The sequence below is a fragment of the Mustela erminea genome, chromosome 15 (genome assembly GCF_009829155.1).
Source record: "Mustela erminea isolate mMusErm1 chromosome 15, mMusErm1.Pri, whole genome shotgun sequence".
In the NCBI taxonomy this organism is placed as follows: Eukaryota; Metazoa; Chordata; class Mammalia; order Carnivora; family Mustelidae; genus Mustela; species Mustela erminea.
In genome coordinates this window covers 41,829,231-41,838,345 of record NC_045628.1, presented here as the reverse complement: position 1 = coordinate 41,838,345, position 9,115 = coordinate 41,829,231, and the positions used below count along the sequence as shown (strand labels likewise).

Genomic DNA, 9,115 nt, shown 5'->3' with positions numbered 1-9,115 from the left:
TCCCCTTCCCTGTTAAAGAGTTGGTACATCCAGTGAATCTTTGAACTTAAGCATCTAGTAAGGGTAAAATCTATGGCAGAGGAAGTCTTTGACCTTGGCCATTGGGATAGCACTCAAGTTGAATTTGATCCACCCTCTGCATCATTTGAGACTGATTTGAATCAATAGAAAAATCGTGTTGAAGATGCAGAAACATTAAGAAATTTAATACATATTACTGAAAACATAATTTTAGAAAAAATTACATTACAAGTGATATTGTCTCTGGACTCATACATATTTTATTCAATAATATGCAGATGGTAATCTTTTATAAAAGGGTTTTTAGACTTGAGGAGCCACAATTAGGCTATCTTCTGATATAAATTTCTAACTCAGTGACATAATGGCCAAAGAACAAAAACCACGTAATACTATTTGAAACAATAAATCAAGCTAATATTCTCAAATCAATATTAGTATTAAACATAACTTTATATTAAACATACATTTTCAAAGCAACTAAGTGGTTTTCCACAAACTGAAAGAGACTATTATTCTGACATTAGTTTACTTATTTTAAGAATGAATAAGATCTAATAACTATGAATTCTAAACTAACCCACATCTTATTATGGCCCAGATATTTTTCTATACTTTCTGGAAGATTAGGACACATTTAAATCAAACTGTAAATATATATTTTCTGCCCTTGTTATTTATCTTCAATAACTTTAATAAGCCCATGAATGGTGTATCAAAACTTCTTCAAAAGCCATTTTTATATTTTTTTTTCTAGAAAGTTTTTATTTTTCTGTTATGAATAATTGCTTTTTGTGGTTATTCCAAATGATTTTATAAATTTCATAATTTTTATGCCTAACTTGTATCCATGAAATAACAAGAATATAATCCCCATCCAAAAAACAAAAACATTGGCATACTGAAAGGCTCTGTTCATACTGATTATGTTCAAGACCGAAACTACATACTGTCTCATTAATTAGATGGTGGTTTAGTCAAATTTTTATAGATTTTTAATGATTTATGGCTTTCCATGATGTTTTCTTCGGCAAAATCCCACCAAATTACAGCTTTCCGAAAGTTGTAGTACTGCTTTAGTAGGACTTTCAACTTAAAACTCAAATCAGGCTTAATGTGCTTTTCTTTTTGAAGCTAAAATTTATGCTTTATAGTGCTTTTAAGACACTGATATCCAAGTGTCCCGTTTATCTTTAATCAAAAGTAATTATAGTCTTATTGAAAAGTAGATTACATATCAAATAATGAAACTTCAAGTTGTAGTAAAAGTGAAAAAAACAAAGGCAAAAGAAAAAAACTTTTTTTTTTTGATTAGGGGTTTTCTGAACAGGATTTGTATTTAATCAGAATGACTAAAGACCCTTTTTTGATGATGAGCACAAAAGAAGCAAATGGAATCATTAGATCCCACGTTTTCTGTCATCTATTTTTATTGCAACTTCAACTAGGTATAGTGTGTTGATGTGAAATACTTTTGGAGCACATAATCTTTAAAAAAAAAAAAAACTTATACAAAACCCACATACTTCTAGATTGGGTTTGAAATGATTGGTGTGGTGAGGTGTCTGGGTGGCTCAGTCGGTTACGCATCTGCCTTCAGCTCAGGGCACGATATCAGGGTCCTGGGATAGAGTCCTGCACCCAACTCCTCTCTGCCTACAGCTCACGCGTGCTTTCTCTCTCTCTCTCTGACAAATAAGTAAAGAAAAACTTATTTAAAAAAAGAAGTAGTTGTTGTGGATTTATTTTTTTTAATCTTCTTTTCTGGTCAGCATAAATATCCTTTAATTTCTATCTCCAGTAGGATTTCATTTTGAGGTTTAACATGTATGGAGCCAGTATAAAGTTTTGCAATTTAGTAATTCTGCATGCTAAGTCATTTAAGATGAAAATTAAAATATGAAGTTTATGGAAGAAGATTAATTTTCTTCTTCTGTAACGTCTGACTCTTTGCCCCCTTCATCATCTCCTGCTTGTTGATCCTTTCTTAGTGGAGGGGTGGATAACTGACCTATTCCAGATACACACTTAGCTGAAAGTGATCTTTGAAGGGGCCACTTCGAATTTGCTTTTACCATTTGTAAACCAGATGAAGAATTTGGTGGTTACAGAGAATTTTGGAAAACCTCTAAATCCTCTTCATCAATCTTTTGTATGTTTTGATACACAGCAGTGTAGACCTCCAATGCTTTGTCAAAAAATAGCATTTTGGTAATGATACATTCTGAAAATACAGTCTTTATATCCTTTATTTTCCGCTTTTCAAAATGGTATTTTCCTCCAGAAGACGAGTTGTTCAGGGAGCATCCACTGCAACTCTCTGCAGTTCGGTTTCCACATGCGAAATAATATGTCGAACATCAGGATTTCGCTGACATTTTCTTCCCGAGTTAACTGTTTAGTTTCTCGACTCCTTGCTGTTAATGTCGCTTTGAGGTCATCTCCTTTCGTTTTAACAACGGCTCCATAAGCTTTCAAAGGGTCAACCCCGTCCTCTTGAAATCTTTCAATCTCAGCTTGTCCAAAATCTTGCAGTTTGGCAAACTCATCACACTTCTCGGGGCCCTGCTTTAAATTTGGGAACGCTGGAGAGGCACACACGCTGATTTCATTCACCAGGAGGTCTGCTTCGTCTCACAGCCCGGCAGTCTTACGCACAGAAGCAGCGAAGGTTTGGCACCGCTCTCCACACAATTGTGACAGGACCTTGCAGTTGTCTGTGTGGCTGGAGCAGACGGGTTTTCCAAGCTTCGCCTGGGCATCTTGCCTTGAGATCCATCGGGACCCTAGGCCGGGACCTCCCATCCACCTGGGCAAGCACCGGGAGGAATGAGGAGGGGTGCCTGCGAACCACCACTTCCTGAGACCCCCTTTTTATATGCTTTATTTTCTAATTGTTTCTTATTTTGTTGTAGTAAAAAATAAAATACATCATACAAAATTTATCATGCTAACCACTCTTCAGTGTGGAGTATGATGGCATAGCTATATGCACTTGTGCAACAGATCTCTACCTTTTTCAACTTGCAAAGCAAGCTCTAAACCCCTTGAACAACTCCCCTTTCTTCCTCCCTCACCTCTGGAAACCACCATTCTACTCAGTTTTTAAGCATTTGACTGCTTTTAGGTATCTCATGTAAGTGGAGTCATACAGTATTTGTCTTTTTCGTGGCTGGCTTATTTCACTTAGCATAATATCCTTCAAGTTTCATGTAGAAGCAGGGATTTCCTCAGCAGCATTTAGAATGTCATAATTACTTTGATGTGTTTGTTCAGAAGTTATTTAAGCAATTCAGAATGAATTTTTTTTTCACATTTTATTTATTTTTTTTTATTTTTTTTTTTTAAAGATTTTATTTATTTATTTGACAGAGAGAAATCACAAGTAGGCAGAGAGGCAGGCAGAGAGAGAGAGAGAGGAGGAAGCAGGCTCCCTGCTGAGCAGAGAGGCCGATGCGGGACTCGATCCCAGGACCCTGAGATCATGACCTGAGCCGAAGGCAGCGGCTTAACCACTGAGCCACCCAGGCGCCCCGTTTTTTCACATTTTAAAGCAAAGAAACTTCTTTGTACATGACAGCTAAAGAGAACACACGTTATATAAAGCTGATAAAAATGATCATTTAAGTATAATTTTATGCACAATTTTATTTGGTAATTTTTTAATGAGTTTTTTTTTAATTATTCACTAAAATTAGTTTAATACTATGATACTGCATGCTATGAATTCACTTTTTCATTTGAGTTCTGCCCGCTGTTGTGTGCACAGATAGAGCAGATGTTCTCAAACTTTTATTTGAGTACAGGCCACATGCATTATAATGACATACTTGATTGAATGGTGAAGAATGAAATCATTTCCTTCCTAGCAGTGAAATATTTATAGAAATAAATTGCATTATGTAAAAACAATGTCTGCTAAAGGTATATTATGATACATACAAATAATTGAATTCAAAAATATCCCCTGTGCTTAAAACAGTAATAAATATTTAATAAATATTATAGAGAGCTGGTGCTTAGTCATTTGTAGCAAACAAAAGAGACAGATCTCAAACTAAGTCTTGTTTCTAGACAGACTGGATAGCACTACTAGTCATTTTTTTTTTTAAGAATTATAAGCTTATAGGAAGGTACTAGTTTTTAAAGAGGATAATAACTTCAGTTTGGAAAGTCTTGGGTTACAGAGCTCGCTGGGTGTTCCAAGTAAATGTTCAACTAAAGTTATACGTACGGAACCAGATTTTGGAGAATTCTGAACTTAGAGATATTGATTTGGGAGTTAATACAATATAAGGGGAAAAACCTACATAAGGAAAACAGAATAGAATCCAGTTGTCAATGGGATGAGCCTAGTTCTTAATCCCAGCTAATTTATAATCTAGTCAAGGATAATCAAGAATTAACTATGTATTTTAAAAGAACAAGTGAACCCAAATTTTGCTTGAGTCCTGTAAAGCCTCTGTGGAAACTTGCTTAAAACAATTATCTTACAGGATAAACTGAAAGTGAAATTTAGTCAAACTTTTCACAATAGCTTAAGTTATCTTTCTAAATACAACTGTACTTAAAATAATTTGTGTTTCCCCACTATGTACAGAAGTTTAAAAGATGAGCTTGAAATATTTTATGGAGATGTCACTCATATATTATGTATCTCCCTATATTATAAACATTTATTTTTATTTTTTTGCCTTCACAAATTGTGTGAGATATTTGAACTCAAGGATAAAGTTTTGTTCCTAAGGGCTAAGTTTCATTGATTTTATTTATAGTGATACTTCTATTTGAAACCCTAAAAAAAAAATTGAAATTGTGACTGACATCCAAGAAATGTTTACTGACTTAGAAATTGACCTAAAAATGAACCTCTGCTAATATGTGTTTGCCAGTCTTATTGTTCCCTGCTCACCCCCCAACCAACATACTGCTAATGTCGCTGGTCTCCCAAATTATGAGCAATCATGATTTCTCCATCTGATAAGTTTTCCTTGTTGTGAAATTTCTTGCTGACCTGCAAGGACTACAGAGTTTACTCAGATAGAGCATATTTTAGTTGATTATTGTGTTTGTGTGTATGCAAGTGTGCTCCAAATTAAGATTCATCTAGGACCGGAAAAATGATCTCATTTAATGTAACCATCTCCTCACAGACTTGGGAATTTCAATTCCTTTATCCTTGTTTTTTCTAGTCTTTTTAGTTTGAAATAGTATTCTTTTTTTTTCCTTTTTAAGATTTTATTTACTTATTTGACAAAGAGATAGAGAGAGGCAACCCAGGAAGGCAGAAGGGCAGGCCGAGGGAGAGGGAGAAGCAGGCTCTTCACTGAGCAGGGAGCCCAATGTGGGGCTCAATCCATAGACCCTGGGATCATGACCTGAGCCAAAGGCAGTCACTTAACCGACTGAGCCACCCAGAACCCCCTGAGATAGTATTCTTAATAGAAATATAAAAGCACATTTGAAGATGACTGTTTTTATTCTTTCTATAACATCTTTAGTTGGTTTGTCCCACAATCAAGGCTCTTCCACTTCTATTTCTTCCTCTTCCTCTTCCCCTTTCTCCTCCTCTCCCACTCCCTCTTCCTCCTCCTCCCCATTCTTCTGCTTTTTCTTAATCTTCTCCATAACATGCTCACAAAAGAGATATTTTAAAGGATATTAGCATTTACTGCACTCCTCTGTCATTTTAAGTTCAGATTTTCTCGAATCTGTTCTTAAAGTCCAGCTTCCTAATTTGTCTTTGGTTATACATCACAAACTGCTGCCTTATATACATCTTCTTAAACCTGGGCTGGTCAGAAAATAATCTTTGTAGCTATATGAACGTCTTTAGGTCCTTCAATATCTTTTGTTTTTGTTTTACTTTTTTGTTTGCTTGTTTCTTTCTTTCTTTTTTTCCTTTAAGTAATAAGAACGAATGAATCAGAAACAATAACAGTAAAGTCCCTGTAGCTTGAGGCCTAATAGCAACCTGATCTCCAGCGAACATTTGAATCTAAGCCTGGTATTTGTGCATATTTTACCTGAGTAAAAGTTTAAATGTGCACCTTTTTTTAAAAATGTGCACTTTTTAAAGCACGTATCCTTACTTTCTCATTTTGGATGATATACAGCATAGTGCTTGTTAGAAGAGGTTATTTATAAGATTTTTAGACACCTGCAATGCAATCTGCTTGAGGATTATTACAATAGCCTGATTTAAATATCAATTTGTCAGTTTGAAGAATTAGATTTCTACAGTATATCAAAATTGACTTCTGCTTCTTAATAAGATGACAAACTAATGTGGGCTGCTGACTCCCTCTTTCCAGTGTAACCCTAGAGATGCCGTAGGTGGGGGACTGACAGAGTTGAGATACTCATAAAATTTTTGAAAAAATACTAAGGAAATGGAAGTGTCACAGAGGCAGAAAATGGCAGGCTATAACAGTGGAGCGACCATTGTTGTCTATGGGAACCTGTGAGGTGAGACATTTTGTTATGCAAACTTTGGACTCTCACTCTATATTTAAAGTTCCTTCTTTTCCACACTTTCACCACTGAAAGGCAGAACAATGGAACTCCAGCTCTGAGAGGAATAGATTCAGTAAGCTGGACACTAATAACTATTTTATGAGGCTGTTAAAACCAAAGGACATTTCTGAGCCTGCCCTTAACAGTCCTTCCGATGCTTATCACCATTGAACAGCACAACCAAAGGAAACATCTACATGGGTAGTACAGAGAGCTCCCTCCCAGGCAGAATTCACTAATGGAAAACAAATGGGTATACAACACTGGATGTGTGCTTATGAGAGAAGCAGTTGGAACTGAGCTGTATCACTGGCTCATCCTCCCACCCAAGTAGGATTTTACTTGGGATAATAAATTAACATGAAAGGAAAAACAAAATTCAAGAAAAACAGAAATCATCAGGGAAAAGTGGGATTTTAAGAACTGGTAGAAGAAAGATCTGCTCCATAAAATACAATGACTATGACTATGACTATATATTAAAAAGGGTAATATAATTCATTAAATGTAGTTGGGAGTTGTAGCACATGTTTCTTAAAAATTGATAGATTTGGCAGACAAAAGATAAGCAAAATTATTGAGGATTAGAGTAAATAATAATTAGCTAGAATTAATAGCTGTATAGTTATGCCAACAATATGAATATATTTATTCTTATCATACACACTTGAAACTTGACAAAATTAAGCAAATGTCAAGTCATAATGCTACTTGAAAGGAACCTTAAAGTCCAAAAGAAACAATATCATATTTCATGACCAAATATAAAATACTAAATGTCAATGAGAAAGGATAAATTTTAAAATTAACAATCATAAAACTATGTATCTATTAAAAATAAAATGCAATTAAATAATTCTTCAGTTACAGAGAAAAATCAGAAAGAAATTATTTAAACCTAAAAACTGAAGTTCAAATCAATCCTGTAAACCAATATCAAGTAATTAAACTTTTTTGACCCCAGAGCAGAATTTAGTATCTTTGAGAATTTCCTTTCCCTTGCAATGCAACTTTTTTCTTAGCCTCTGTGACAGTAGTTCTATCTTTATGGCCTTTTCCTTAGATCCCTTGCAAACTAATCCTTCTTAGTTCTCCCATGAAATATTCCAATTTCTCAAGATCAGCCTAAGACTTAATTCTCTATTTTTTTCTTTTCTATATACTTAGACATACTCATCCATACACCTCCCCTTAATGATCAAATGCTTACAAAATACTTCCAAGTTTAAATCTATATTCTACACCTTTCTTTTGAACACCAAACCCCTATGTCCCAATTGCCTATTGACATCTCTGGTTACTAAAGGCAGATCTAACTTTAGACTCCAAAGGATTTCCCTGTGACCTTTATCTCTTAATCAGATTCTCCTCTAATGATGCTAATAACAATGTCCAATAGATCAATGTTATATTACTAAATCATTAATATATTGATACAAATGATACTAGCTTCATTTGCAAGTATATATTTCAAGTATATATTTCTATATATTTCTAACAATGTGTTTATATACATTCATGTATTCTTTTTACCATTCTATCACCTGGATTATTAATGTAATCAGATCTTAAAGACTTAAATGAGTTAGAGAGAAATTTTGTAACTTTCTCAAGGTTACATAAATAGGAAGTTGCTGAGATGAGCTATGAACCCAAGTAATCTGAATCCAGAACTCTTGCCATAATCTCCCAGCACAAATAATTGTATCCTGCCAAGTACAGCTGAGCAATTTCTGAGACCTGCCTATTCTACAACATTCCCTAAATATCTGTAATAGTGAAAGTACTTCAATTGCTGTAACAATACCTGCCTAATGTGTAATAGCTCAAACCAACTAAAACAAGTATTTCATTCAAAAAATATTCCAAGATAGACTTGGCTTTGGGCTTCACTATGAATTTATTGCATCTGTATCACACTAGTAAAAGGGTGAGAACATGGAGTCTACATGTTGGATTTTTAAAATCAGCTACTCCCAGAAGTGGCTCAGATCCCTTCTGCTCAAAGCCAGTTAGTTAGAACCCATTCAATAGATAGCATGCAATAGGTACCTGGGGAAAGAGTTTTCCCCATGGTATATCATCCTTGCTCTTGTATAAAGCTACCAGCGCTTTTCACATAGCTTACTTCTATCGTCTCCCAAGTAATCTCTTTGGATTTTTTCTTGCTGTTTTCCAGTGTATTCTTTACTTTTAATGTAACCTGATCAGATCATTTTCTTGATAAAAACTCTTCAATCCTTTCCATTGCTTGTGAGAAGACCTCGAGTCTAGCAAGGCTTGGCCTCCACTTATATTTTCAACCTTATTATACACCATACTCTCCTTTTTTTGAGCTCCAGAGTTGCAGACTCTCTTTGATTTGCTCCATCTAGCCACGACAATCTTTTTACATGCTGATCCATCTCCCTAGCATACCTTCCACCCTCCTGCCCAGTTCTAACTCATTCTGTAGGACTAACAAAAACCTCACTTCCTCAGGGAAACTTCCATAACATCCTCTTTTAGAAGCATGTCCCAAATTTTGAAGTTAGTTTCTCTCATATTTTTGCTGTATATTTAATGTTCTTTCCCTACA

The 9,115-nt window shown here is 35.0% G+C and overlaps 1 pseudogene; it reads right to left on the bottom strand.

The window, feature by feature from the left end:
- Positions 1–1,940: 1,940 nt before the first annotated feature.
- LOC116574069 lies at positions 1,941–2,826 on the bottom strand (annotated as a pseudogene).
- Positions 2,827–9,115: the final 6,289 nt, after the last annotated feature.